Raw genomic sequence first — 15,482 nt, forward strand, 5'->3', positions numbered from 1 at the left:
ACATTGCCGGAGCAGCTGATTCTGGCTGGGGCTTTGGCCGAGACACTCCCTTCGACGGTGTCGGAGCTGATCAACACTTCAACCGGTGGAGCTGACGGCAGCCAGCAAGGACATGATGATGTGAAAGTGGTGCCTCCAAAGGACGGAGATCATCACGAAGCAGCTCTCCAGGAAGATGCAACAACAGCAATGCGAAAGGTAGAAGCTAACCTTTGTGCCCGCTTCGAGGCTTTGGCAGGAGAAAGGGGAAAGACACATGTTATCGAAGAGTTGGACAACCTTGGTAACTTCGAAGAATATGAAGACAAAGATGAAATAGAAGAGGAAAGAGCTACCAGGCTAGAAGCCGAAGAATTGGAGAGGCAGATTGCAAGGAAAAAGTGCACGCTGGATAGCTTGGTAGCGAGTTGGAAGGCTGCGGAATATCGCTGGCGAGCCGACGAGGCCAAAAGAACACTGGATAAAATGCAAGAAGACATGTTGCAGTGCACAGATAAACCGACTCGCCACATGACTCCTCCATCAGCTGTTGCAACATGACCGGCGCAAGACCTTCGGTATAGGTCATGCGCGAGTGATCCAGAATCACCGCTCTCCGTTAGTTTGCAGAACCGACCATGGCCTTCGGGCTTCAAGATGCCTAGGTGGTAATGTTTGACAGAGAGTCGGATCCGAAGGAGTTTGTTATGAGTTTCGTGGTGGCAGTTGAATCCGCTGGAGGAGATGACACGGTACTGTCGAAGGCCCTTGTGTTAGCGATCAAGGGGATAGTGGGGTCGTGGTACTCCGTGTTGCCTCCATAATCCATTTACTCATGGGAGCAGTTGTGCAATGTCATATATAGTAATTTCCAAGGAAATCGAGCAGAGAAGGTTATCGCCAGTGACCTCTTCGCACTTGGACACGAGAAACTCCTCCTAGTCCACCTTGTGGTAGAACCACCATTGCGTCCAGTCTTTCGGCCATATGTTTTTGTATGCCACGACTGGCGTGGCCAGGCCAGCGCAATAAGTGAAGTTCAAGCAGCCATAGTGGGCTTCGCTTTGCACGTTACACATGAAAACCGGCTTCGGTTGGTGATGGAGCTTGTGGGCTGCGGTGAAGGCCCTGGCCGTTGCCTTTGTTCCTTCGGAACATGCTACCCAAGCAAAGAGGCCGAGTCGAACGATGGTGTTCGGCGTCAGTTGGTGGAGGTAGATTTCAAACAGCTTCAGAACCTTCAGCACCATCTCATCGCAAGGAAGGCGAAGCCCTGTTCGAAAGTAGTCGACGAAGACAATGACTTTGTCATCTTCAGGCCCCGGAGTCTCTTGGCCCTTCGGGAGCCTAACCTTCGAAACATCACTGATCAAACCCTCTTTTACTAGTCCAACCAGGATTTCTTCGTCAACCTTAGATTTCCCGATCCAATAAGTCTTCGGGCGGCTTGTCTTGCCTCTTGGAGCCATTCTCAGTGGGCTTCAGAAAGAAATGTCACTGCGAGAGTCTTCGTACGAGAGCTACAACTTTAGCAGATTCAAGCGGTGAAAATTGAAGCGCCGGGTGGAGCGCATTTATAGTGGTGAAAAACAGGGTTAACAATGGTTGAAACGAGGCGTGTCGGAAATTAAACCATTGCCGTAAATGATGGTTCATCTTGAGTCGAAGAAATTTAGCGTCATCGAGCCCTGACTGTTGTTTAGGGGCAGAATGGTCATATCCTCATATATAAAAAAAGAAAAAGGATGATGAACAACATGAGGGGCTATCTGCTAAAAGGTAAAATGAGCCCTCATGGGTCTTCGATGGGCCGAAGGGGATGACATTCAGCTATATTTTTTGATTCATAGGTTCGGCCCATCGAAGATGAACCTTACCTGTAGGGGGTTACTGTTAGGGAATGGTCTCACGCGCCCCTTCAGATGGTGAGTCGAAGTCCACTGGTGGCCGTACATTGACAAATAATGCAGCTATGTTTCAGGAAGCGCAGGGGAAGCCTTTGGCGGGCCCTCGAATAGAGACCGAAGGTCGACCCGCGGCACCAAGTATCAACGCAGGTGAAGCCTCTGGCGGGCCTTCAGACGGAGACCGAATGTTGACTTGCGATGCCGAGTAACAACGTAGGCAAAGTCCCTAGAAGGCCGTCGGACAGAGACCAAAGGGTGACTTGGGACGCAGCGTCAAAGCTGGTGGAAGGTGCTCTGAAGGTCTGTTTGCGACTGGCCTTATAGGGGCTCGGGCGTAGGCGCGCGTTCATCGAAGCCCATGTAGCAGTTCGGGGTATAATTATCATTGGTTTGTGGTCAAAAGAGTTCTGAGATATGTGTAAATGTACTTAATAGTACCAAAATATCTGAATATACCGAGAATGTGAAAATTAGAGGGTAATACTATAAATTATGACGTAGAGTAGTTGAGTGCGGGCTATAAATAGGTTAACATTGTAATGGATGAGACAGATGAATAAAACTACACATCTCCCCTATAAACACATATCGCATCTCGCTGACTTTTAACTCTTTCCCTCTCTTGAATGAAGACTCTCTTGATTTAGTGACTTAGCTACCAACTGCTACCTACTAGCTAGCTTCTCGATCGATCTAACTCCTCTGTGTATATGGTATTTAAAGTATGAGCTTAAACTTTTAGACTTAATTCCAGCTAGCTCTAAATAATTAGTTAAGAAAGAGTTAACGTACCAGCTGAGTTACGCTGCTTGGTCAGGAAAGAATTCAGGCGAAAGTTACGTAGGTACATGTTGGTTAGGTCAACATCATCGAGGTACTTGAGATCGGAGCACTCGCAGTCGCGGGGCGGCTGCCATCGAGGCATCATGCATGCAGATTCTGTGACCGATCAACAGCGACGCCGGCCACCGGGCGTGACATGCGCGACGACGGTTTTCACGGTACACAGAATTGTTAAAGCAGATGATATATATCATAGATAGTTTCTTAGATAAAATATTTTTAGATAATTGTTAAGATAAATATATCTATAATAAGATAAGCGTCTAGATTTGAATGAATCATAGACGATTTTTATAAATCCGTCTGTTTCTATCGTACAGTCACAACTTGTATACGAGTGAAAATATATACAAATCAATTGTAAGTAGTCTTTATACGCAAGTGGATGACGTTTTGTACTTATAGGCACATTGCTACCGAAACAGTTTCGGAATTGCATGGTAACATATTTATAAAGACGTTTAACCATCCGTCTCTGTTAGAAGGTACGTGAAAACGAATGATTTCTATAGGCGTAAAGGATCTTAAGGAATCATATGTGATGGTCGGTCTTTGAATAGACGTATTTTGTCTAAAAAAATCCTTTTTTTTAATCTCACACCCACAGCCACACCGTCGCATGTCACGCGATTTTTCACGCGTTTTTGGCACTCGACCCGGGACCTCTCAGATACATTCTTATCATCTCACTACAAAAGTAATGGTGATACTAATAGCATACGAAATCTTTTTGATCTTTTTTATCTGAAACTTTAAATAATTATTTGGATATTGAAATGACTTCAAATAAAAAAAATTAGCTACAAATATGTATATCTCACCAATATCTATAATTTTCATATAAAGTTTGTCCTCATTCAACTTTGTATAAAAAATGTATGAATTTTTTTAAGATAAGTTATCATCTATTATCATAGATGGCTAATTATGTGGTCTTCCTGTGACAATCATCTTATTACCAGAGGAAATTCACATAAGAAATCACCTTACAAATAACTTTTTACATATGTGACTTCTTATATCGTCCACCTCTAGAAATCGTATCATTACCACAAGTGACTACCTGTGGTAATCTAAATGACTTTTTACACAGGAGTGCATATGGAAATTTGTTAATGTAGGTGGCTCGAAACCGCAAGGGGACCCTACCAACTACTCAAACAGTTTGTCATATAAACCGCTTATGAAAAGATACCCTAGGTATTCTGAAAAATAATTTTGTAGTAGTGCCAGCCCCACAAGTCCTTTTATTGGAGAGATGAAAAAACCAATGTAGATGGATTCCAAAATACATGAGGAACCCTCCATAAGTCTTAAAATCGGTAGAAACCACCTCTCAAAGAAAGATGGGCCAAAACGGCCCACCTTGGAAATAGTGTTGCGCAGCACTCCTCACTCCAAGTTCTCTGAGACTTCCCGAGTGTCTTTTTGTTAATGTTATCTTTATTTAGAAATTTTGGTCGAGAGTTTTTATCAGGTGCCAATTCTATGATCATGTCATTACGCATCATATTTATTTGTTAAACATACGATAAGTGTTTGTTATTCTAAATGACGGTTTACTTTTGTTCAAAGTAATAAAAATACCTGATCATTGAGTTTTCTTTTAGTTTAACCTCCGCTTACGTAGTGGGTGAATTTATTTAAAATGGATTCATCTCGTTTTGTAATCGCGGCATGAAAATTCCTAGAGTTATTGGAGTATTAGAGTACCTCATTTTGGATTAATAAAATAGAGAAAGAAAGAATAAAATTTGCAGCTGGAATAACCTTATTCTCTAGTGGGGCCCACTTGAGCTGGCCCGCCTCCTTCTCTCTTTTCAGCTCTAGCAGCAGCTCCTCTCTTCCTCCCCCACCGTGCTCCCTCTCCCTCTCACTCTCCCAACCAAACAGCCCAAGAGAGCTGCAGCTCTCTCCCCCTCAAGCTCCTCTTCCTCCCCCAAATCCCACCCTAAGAGCAAGAATCAAAGTATGCATGTCACCCATTGCAATCCCTACCTCCTAAGTTTTCCATCCACCCAAGATTTTATTGCATGCATGAAAATTTGGATTTTCAAATCAAATTAATCACTCCCTTTGCTCTAAAATTTTTAGCAGCCTTCATACTCTTCTCCAATCTTCTTCCTCCATTTTCTTCCACACTCGAAGGTCTCCGGCCTCAACAAGAACCTTGAGTAAGTTCCCTAGGATCTCGTGGTGGGAATGCACATTTTTGTTTTGCTTTGGATGAGTTTTGCAGTGGCATTCTTGCTTTTCCGAAATACCACTTCGTTCTTGATGACTTGGAGTTTATAGGAGGAATTTGGATGAGGTAGAACCCGGGATTTAGCTTTGTTATTGTGGGTAGATAGAGCCTAGAGCCTTTGGGTTAGTCAAACACGCTTATCCTCAAATTAGAAAGATATACAAGTTAAATCAGCCAAAGAATTATCACAAAACTCGCGTTCTGCTACACCCCAGAAGTTCTAGGTTACAACCCGGAAGTTCCAAATAATCCTAGCTAAAAATACCCAAGAACTCTACCCGGAAATTTCAGGTTAATCCGAGCAATTTTAATTGAGAACCCTCGCTCGGAACCTCACCCGGAAGTTACGACCACCCAAAAGTGCCAACCTCAACCCTAAACTTCTAGATTTATTGTTCATCACACGTTTTTCCTTTTCTTTTACTTTGCTGATAGCTTGTGTATTTCGTAGTTAATTCATACGAACTTTAAAAATTATGAAACTAGTTGTGTCAGCTTCTTATAAGTGTGAATTACATGTTAAAAATGTTGAAACTCAAGAAAATACCTTTTGATAATTAATTAAATAACTAAATGTGTTTCAGCTTTATTAAACCATAGTTAATATCATGTCCTAAAATTATGAAACCACTTGACAGTTCGTTCTAGGAAAAATATATCTTGGTATGAAAGTGCTGTTTAAATTGTCGATGTTCTTTAAATCATTATACCATAAGCTAATGAACCGTAATTCAAGTGATTCTTGTTGCAAATACCTCATCTCCCGTTATATTTTCATGGCATTCGGTACATGTATCATATCATTTTGTTACGTTAATTATGATGCACCGTTCTTTCTTTTAACGATCGATAAACCAAAGAGCGACATGGGTATTCTTGAGGTGGAACCTAATTGTGATTTTGTGTATGAAGCAACTGACCACCAAAGAAAACATATAAGAATACTCTATCTATTATCTATTATGTTGGATCACATGATGTCTAATTTGATAATTTATGTTTTATGTATGTTATGTATGTTAGTTAGTCGTTGTCGGGTTGATGGGTAGATCCTAATTATTGCATTGCACTACCTTGACGTTGTTTATCTCTTGATCCATTGTAACACGGGTTATCGTTATGTGTTTGTCAAACTTAAAATGAACACGATGTGCTTAGAAGGTTCAGGTCATCAGTAGAAAATGAGCGGTGGTTTGACCATCGTTCGCGAGCTTAAGGCTTTTATTTGTTCACAAAACACAATGATGATGTTGGGATGTATGAGTTGTGAGCATGAGATGAGATGTGGGCGGTGCTACAGGTAAGTTGGGGGAGAAACTCGGATGCCATAGACCGCTTGCATCAGTTAAGCATCATTTGTTGTTGTAGTTAGTCTTGGTACTTTTCGTACTTATCACATGTTGATATAATGGTAAGATAAGCCGAATATCTTTTGTAGCTGTGACCTTTTGTCTTATTTTCATATGATGTCATGGGCATAATAGGCTTGTAGATGTAATGTCGTAAAGGTGTTGTGAACATGATAGTATTATAGAGGTATATAGTTTGTTTGAAGAGTAGTTCTAGCTACCTCCGTATCTTTAGGCGTATCTAGTGTGCTTCGGAAGTAGCCCTAGTGGACCTCGGCACCTATAGGAGCATGTTCAAATGGTCGGAGCTCAATTAAAAAAGGTTGTCACAAGTATCCGACTGGTCCTCGTGTCATGTGGGTAAATATGTACCCCTTACATGGTGTAAGATCAATTTGAATTACCGTACTCTCGTTTATAAGCATACTTCTATCCATTTGCATCAATCGTAGAGTTTCAATATTAGAACGTTGTCATGGTATATTGGGAATGGATGGTGTTGTTGATGACGAGTTGAGATGTTTCCAATGATAGATGTGTTATGTCAATGATTTCAGGATAGAAGATTGCTTATGTGTAGGTGTAGATGCTCACAAGATATAATGAGGTGGTGCTTATGGTCATATAGCACTACCCATTTTTTGTCGTTCATATATTTTTTTCGTTGTGTAGCGACTCTAACCCACTAGGAGATGAAACTGTCTTTTATCCTTCTAGTATTCGTTAGGTAAATTATTATAAAATTATAAACACTTAAAGACTTGTAATCTAATTTTATTACTCGCTTCTTATTATATCTTAATACGGTGAATCATGTTGTAAAGGTATTTATTCTGATCTTATACATAAAACACATATCGGGACTATCAAAATTGGATCATTGTTAACCATCATGGTCGTGATTATATAAATAATCGCCCTAATGATTAATTAGAATACAATTTAGACGGTTCACATAGTTTTCTAGTCTATTTGGACAATTCCTGAGTATTATTTATTAAATGGTCGATGGTGATATTATGTTGGGAATTATTGGTCGGTGATTTTTTGTTACTAATTCATTTCACCCTTGGGAAATAATCCAAATTAGGATAGAAAACCATCGCCCACTTCAAAAAAATTCTATATAAGGACAATAACCGTCGGCTATTAGTAAAATACACTCTGGATTTTGAAGATCTTATAGTGCTTCCGAGACGTGCAACACTGGGCCCAGTTTCTTTGGGTTGGTCCTCTCGGCCTCCTTGATAGGTTTCAATGTCTTGTTCATTCAGTCTCCCTTGTTTTTGTTCGCGTCTTACTCCTATGCTTCCAGAATGTGCTGATTTGTGTTTTTTTTGCAAAAATATCATCTTCGTGCACAAAACGCAACATACTCGCACATAGAGTTATTGTTAGGCGCCAAGTTGCATAAATGGTTAAATATCATAAATATATACACTAAATCAATAACAAATTTATTTACCTCCTATATATATAGTCAGAGGATCTCAATCCAGTACAACAATAACAAGGATTTCTACATCAACAACATGGATTTTAAATGATAACCGTAACACCTCGTGCTTCATCATTTATAAAATTCACTAAAAAATTGTTTTTTTAATTTGCAACAAATTAATTAGAGCAAAATATCCCAAGCATGCACCTAAATTGATTTCTTTTAAAAGAACTAAAAGCCTTCACAAAAGTGCTCTCTAAGTTTATTTGTATTTCGGTTGGCAGTTCAATTTTGAGTTGCATTCAAATTTGAATTTCTTAATTCTGTGAAAATCCTAGATTTATTTCCAAATCCCTAAAGCCCTATTGGACCGAATCTATCATTCTCACCCAGTCCGGCCCATCAAACCAACCAGCCGCCCATCTCCTTCTCATCTTTTCAGCCCAACCCTTCTCTCTCCCTCTCTTTTCTTTTCGGAAGAAGTCCACTTAACCTCCTCCAACTCTTGCCTCAATCTGATTTTCCTCCTTCAGACGTAAAACCCAACACATTGGCTCCCTCAACAACTGAAACTAAGTATGTGGGCTCCCTCGGCAACTCAAACCGCAAAAGTTGAGGAGGTCAAATGACTTCTTCCTTTTTTTTTGTCTTTTTTTTTTCCATCGGGTCACGTCCTTTTCTTCAGCTTGATCTGCAAACCCCGGCTCAGCTCCTCCACGTGCCTCGACCCATGCTAACTATTGTGTCGCATCGTCCGTCGTCTTTCTCCCATTGCTTCCCCTCGCCCCCTTCGTCTCGTCTCTTTCTGCATGTCTCTTTCCACTTCCTCCTAAGCACCGGTGTTTCCTTTGTCTGAGCTGCGATGGCAAGCCCATCATTGAAGCCGTAGCCGTGCCATGATGGTGTTTCACCCGCACGCAAACACACACACTGCTCAGCTCTGTGCGGTGTCACAGACGTTGTGGCTCTGCACCATTCCGTCCCATCATGCCATGTCAATGGCCATTATCATCGCCGCACATCTGCACCTCCCGTTGAGTCCCCTCGCCGCATTGACGGTGGACAGAAGCCGAGGACGATGAAGGCCACCCCTCCCTCCTATCAGGAAATGGGCCCTACGGCGGCCCATGTACATCCCTTGAGTTGTACTACACACCGCGTTGGCTGGCTCTCGTCTGCTACTTCTGTCTCGACACGCGGGCTGATTCCCATGGGGCACATCTTTTGTTTATTCATGTGAATATATACGTAAGGAGCACACATGATATATATACACCAACCACATACATGAGTTCATACAAGTACGCACTTTAGCACTTAGAATTATACCGACACACATGCACATATCTACACGGCTACACCTAGAAAATCCTAGTAGGCTTTTTCATAGCTAGCTAACCTATAGAATCACACTAGCATAGTTGTAATGAGTTGATCAGGTTTTCCGTTTAGCTTTGGAGTTCTTTCGGATTTGGAGTTACTCTTAAGTTCAAATTTAGGTTTATTTGATTATACTCTTATCGACTAAACTACGTTTGTTAGAAGTTTAAGAGTACGAGCAAGAATACGAGGAAAGGGCCGAATGGAAAGACTTGTCCGAAAAGAAATAACCTGAATTACGAGTAAAGATGGAGAGACATCATCAATGAAGGCGAGTCATAATTCCTTGATAATGTTGAACCCATGCTCTCAAATAATGAACATGACAACTAAAATTTGGTAGTTATACACTTGCATGCTATGTAATTTATTTTAAAGTTGATCTAGTTATATCCGAGTATGTTACAGCCATGTTTCCACTACCACATACCTTATGCAATGCCGACCCTAGGAATACACCATCATTTGCTATAATAGTGATGGATAATGCCTTGGTACCATTATGCTTAGGATCAATACTTTGTCTCTTTGGAGATGCATTACTCACTCGATCATGATACATGCTTTTGCAAAATGTGTGTGTTGTGTGGTGGTGTGCTTGGTGATGTGAGTGTGTGAGTAAAATTGGGTGTGTTGGTGTTAATAAAACCACGGGTGGTAAAAACTTATTTTGGCGGGGGTGAGCGAGGTAGATCTTTGTGGAGGATGCCTCATGGGGGCGTGTCCTCTGTGAGGATTGCTGGTATGAGAAGGAAAATGTTATTTTGGAAATTTATAAGGGAAGGTCTGACTGCCTTCGCGATGCAGCGAAGATACCGATTTTTCAAGATAACGTCGTTTAGGGTGATGAAATTGGCTTGGGAGGGTGATGTCCGGATTGCAATGGTTTTTTAGAACCGCAAGTGTGTTTCAAGGCACTTACTGGATGAGAAAGTAGATTTTCTGCACAAGAACCCATGTGTTGGTTCTCGCGAGTTTGTAACTAAAAACTTTTATTTTATGGGGAAGTTACAGGGGACTTCCAAAGTAAGAGAGTAGCTTAGTAATCGGACCATAAACGTTGATATGCACATCCAATTTTGGACCACTAGCATTATGGAAATCTAAGGAAGAAGTTATTTTTGAAATCTATAAGGGAAGTTCTTACTATCTCCGCGATGCAGAGAAAATACCAATTTTGCAAGATAATATCATTTAGGGCGATAAAATTAGCTTGGGAGGTTGGTGTCCGGATTTCTCTGATTTTCTAGCACCGCAAGTGTGTTTCGAAGCACTTACTAGATGAGAAAGTAGACTTTCTAGATAAGAACTCATGTGTTGGTCCTTGCGAGTTTGTAACTAAAAACTTATATTTTATGGGGAAGTAACGGGGTCCTCCGGATCAAGAGAGTAGTTTAGTAATCTGGTCATAAGTATTGATCTACAAATCCAATTTTAGACCACTTTGGCATTCCGAAAAGCTAAGGAAGATGTTGTTTTGGAAATCTATACGGGAAGGTCTGATTATCCCCACGATGCAGCGAAAATACCGATTTTTTAAGATAATGTCTTTTAGGGTGCTAAAATTGACTTGGGAGATTGATGTCTGGATTTCTCTGATTTTCTAGCACCGCAAGTGTGTTTCGAAGCATTTACTGGATGAGAGAGTAGATTTTGTAGACAAGAACCCATGTGTTGGTACTTGCGAGGTTGTAACTAAAAACTTTTATTTTAAAGGGAAGTAACGGGAGATCTCCAAAGCAAGAGAGTAGCTTAGTAATCAGGTCATAACCATTGATTTGCACATCCAATTTCGGATCATTTTGGCATTCTGGAAAGCTAAGGAAGATATTGCTTTGGAAATCTATAAGGGAATGTCTGACTGTCTCCACTTTGCAGGGAAAATGCCGATTTTTCAAGATAACATCGTTTAGGGCGATGAAATTGGCTTGGGAGGCTGATGTTCGGATTTCAATGGTTTTCTAGCACCATAAGTGTGTTTCGAGGTACTTACTGGACAACATCTCTGCAACAATAAGAGAACTGTTATGTTTTGCAGACCGTAGATTATCAGTCTTGCCACTTGCCCTAAGTAATCTTGTTGCAAGTTTCATAGATCTAGTTCCAGACTTCCATTTCTTAATCACTGATTTTAATGATCAGCAGAGAGCAGTTCAATATCAATCACCAGATGCTGCTAAAATCTCAAATGTGCAAACATGGAAATGCAATTACTTTAGTATGATGCAATAACTCCATTTAAATATTAAATTAACAAGGAATCAATGATGATACGTTTATTTACTATCGACCTGCATTACTTTAGTATGATGTAATAACTCCATTTAAATATCAAATTAACAAGGAATCAATGATGATATGTTTATTTACTTTAGTATGATGCAATATGATGCAATAACTCCATTTAAATATCAAATTAACAAGGAATCAATGATGATATGTTTATTTACTATCGACCTGGATTACTTTAGTATGATGTAATAACTCCATTTAAATATCAAATTAACAAGGAATCAATGATGATATGTTTATTTACTATCGACCCAATTGGTTCACTGTTAGTTTTGTGCTGTCGTGGTTAAGGAAAGAGCAAGCAAAACAGCTACAGGTCCAAGACAAAGGAAAACATTTTCTTTTTGCAACAGTCAATAGAAAAATATGGTAATTGGATGAAGTAAATAGATTCGCTATCAAGGAAATATACAGTTTGGGATTCCTGATTTAGTTAGGTGTTAGTTTGAATTTCTGCACACAGTGCATTTATCAAACTGTTGCATTCGACACTTTTTGAATTGGGATACTAGTGTGTCAGCCGTTTTACATTGGATAGACATCTATAAAATAAAGAGTTAATTTCATAAACTCACTATTTTCTTGGTTTAATAGTCACAAAACTACTATTTTTTGCTGTTATTTCACAAAACTACCACTATCTTGGGGTTTCTTCTCACAAAACTATCATTTCTGCGATTCCGTCAGTCTACTGTTCGAAATTTACTGTTCACCAATAGTATTGTTTATGGGTACGGCGGTCTTCTATTTCTTCAAAAATCCGTAATTTTCTATCTTTTAAAAAATCCTATAACTTTTTGTACGTGTTCCATAATCTATGTGCAACCCATTTTAATTGGATTCACATAAAAATCCTACGTAGAATTTAAATCAAAATTCTCCAAATAATGCTACCTCTATAACCTCTAATAATTGTTAGGATCTTAAATAAAATCTCAACAATCTGAGAAAATTCACTAATATTTTTATTATGTTATGTACTAATTTTTAAAATTATTTCTAGCCTCAGGTTATATGGTAAAAAAATAAGTTCCTTTATAATACTCTATTTTTATCTATTTTATCACGCTCTATATAAATATAGCATTTATATACAACGTGATAAAATCCCGTATGATCACGCTGCCAGTGACAATGAGTGAGCTAGTGATAGGTTGCGAGTCAGGAAAACCACATGACAGATGCAGAGATGTAGAGCAGAGGACGAGGCTGGAACGCTCGAGTTTTGCAAGAATTTCGCAACAAAAAGTTACGCAACTCGTGTAGTGGGTCGTGGGCATCGGGTGATACCGGTACTTGCAGTGCAACCTCAACCGAAGAAAGATAATTGCAGCAGCTCGCCCCGCCCCACCCGCCAGGGGCGATAAAATTAGTTTGAAGGGTGATGTTTCAATTTCTCTAGTTTTCTGGCACCGCAAGTGTATTAATCAGCTTAAAACTTATAAATTGTGAGGAATGAATAGCTTTTCCAGGACCAACAAATATAGTTAACAATTAAACATGTCTCTTTTTCAAAGGTTTTGAAATATGGGTTAAATATAACTCCACTGCATTAAAACTAGCTTTTCACTCAAACTAAGCCGTATGGTCTTAACCTTTGATTTACCCATTAAGCATCTATCAAACTTTTTGAGTAGTGTTAGGCTAGGGCTTGCTAAGTATTTTACTCTTGCTTGTTATTCAGATGAGGAACTAGAGTATGACTTCAGGAATAGTGATGGTGAAGAGTAGAAGTTTAAAACTACATCCGTACCCAAGTTGCCTGTAGAAAATGGACTTATCTATCGTTCTACTGCCGTTGTTTCTTTTGTTTTGGCATGCCGGGCCGTTGATGTATTGAATTCGGTAATGTAAGCTTTTATTATGGTAATGTATCTTATTTGTTGTATGGTTGTGATGCTATTATATTTATTTATATATCAGCTACTGATTTAGGATTGATACAAGATGCAAAGTGAAATCCAAAAAGAGTCCGACAATGACAACTCCTAAAAGAAATCTCCCATGATATTTGAGTAGTTTCTAAGTTGACTTTTATGTTCGTTGTCATGAGCTTGGGATGAACATACCACCTGATATTCTTGCCTTATGTGATTGTCAACAGTCAGTATAATTGATACGCCACTAGTACTGCATAACATAGTTATAAAATTTTGCTTTAGCAGTCCGTGTTTTCTTTCCTCATATCCTCATAAAGAGAACCACCGGATCATATGCGATTTGTCGTGATGATGCCGAACAAGATGATGTGGGGGGGGGGGGGAGGTATGGTGATTGATGTTTTTCATGTGTATAACCCTGGTGGAGTTTTACCAATCTTCATCCCGATGCATGTCTTTTCACAAGTCTCTTGAGCAACCATGGACTGTACTCACCTATAGACTGAGTGATGTGAACTCTGTTCTTGTTGGTTCAGGAGTGTGTCGTCTTAGTTAAAGACAATTATGCAAATTTGTCAGTTTAGGGAGAAAATACCACCCCTGATCATCTCAAGGTCGCGTTTCACTATTAATTCTCAGTAAACGGAGTCTTCGTGAAGTCTAAAAGAAGGAAATGCACGTCTGAGTAAACATATTCTAGCAGCATTTTTGTGTCTGTCATGTTGTTGTTCTCAGCCATTCAAATTTTAGCAGTATCTGATCTAACTGAAGGAGCTCCATATTAGTAGCGCAAGAAGAACATGGTACCCTCTGATGCATTCCTTAAGTGTTTTTCCTCTTCTTCTACACCACTTGTCTCCCTAAAGGAGCTACATGCTGACAGGGATGCTACAGCCCCCAGCACCCCCTACATCATACATGTAGATGTAGCTCACTGTGTTTTCTTGTGTGCGTTTTTGGACGTTTCTTTTGCTTAGTTCTGGAATAGCCATTGCCCATTGACGACTCGTGGCAGTGGCAGCTATCGCACCCCTGCATGTAGCCCACCTAGGCTTTATGCTTACTAGTAAAGATGGCCAAATGGGCCGTGCTTATTGGGCCGGCCCGAGGCACGGAACTGTAGGCACGGCCCAGGCACGGCCCGGCCCGAGCCGAGATGGGCCGGGCCGGCACGGCACGAGGCCACGGGCCGTGCCTGGGCCGAGCGCGCGGCACGGCGGGCCGGCACGGCACGGCCCGGCTGAGACGGGCCGGCACGGCACGGCCCGGCCCACGGGCGGCACGGGCACGGCACGGCCCGGCACGGCCCGGCTCAGGCACGGTTGGCCCAGGAGGCACGGCCGGGCCGGGCCGGCACGGCACGCGGCGGCCCATCACGGCACGGTCGGCCCGGCACGGCACGGCCCACCGTGCCGGCTCGGCACGCGGCGGCCCACGGCACGGCCGGGCCGGCACGGCACGGCACGGCCCACCGCGGGGGGGCACGGCCCGGCCGGCACGTGGGGCACGATGGGCCGGCGGGGGCACGCGGGTTAACGGGTTAAACGGGCCGGGAACGGCCCGTTTAACCCGTTAACCCGATATTTTTGAATTTTATAGCCGTTTTGTGACCGTTTGAGCTCCAAAAAATTCGAAAAAAATTGCAAAAATCACCATTTTTCACCTATAAATAGAGGAGCACCTTGCCCTTCCATTCCACACCAGCAACACCATTTTCTCTCTTGTTTCCTCCTCTCATTCTTGTCTCAAAGTTCGTGAGAATTAGCGATAATTTGGCAAAATTAGTTTGAATTATTGCAAAAAAATCCGAGCAATTCCAAAATCGTCATCCTGCTGATTTGCTATCTTGAAGTTGAAGAAATCTTGGTGATTTTTTTGCATCGTTGTTGAGTCTTATTTTATTATTAGTTTTATTATTTGATTATTTCTAACTCTGAATATTTGCAATTTTTGTAGTGTCATTCGACATTGATCATGGATGCCGGTGATCATGATACATCCATAGATCATGATTTTTTTCTCCAAGGACTCACAGGGGACTACGGCCCCTTTGATACTAGTGCTGCAGGTGATGATGGACCCGACGGTGAACCTCCGGTTGGTTCACATCCAGATCCAGGTGATGCAGCAGGAGTGCCATCGTCAGGCTCTACAAGTGCGCACACA

The sequence above is a fragment of the Phragmites australis genome, chromosome 2, assembly GCF_958298935.1.
Source record: "Phragmites australis chromosome 2, lpPhrAust1.1, whole genome shotgun sequence".
NCBI classification, from domain to species: domain Eukaryota; kingdom Viridiplantae; phylum Streptophyta; class Magnoliopsida; order Poales; family Poaceae; genus Phragmites; species Phragmites australis.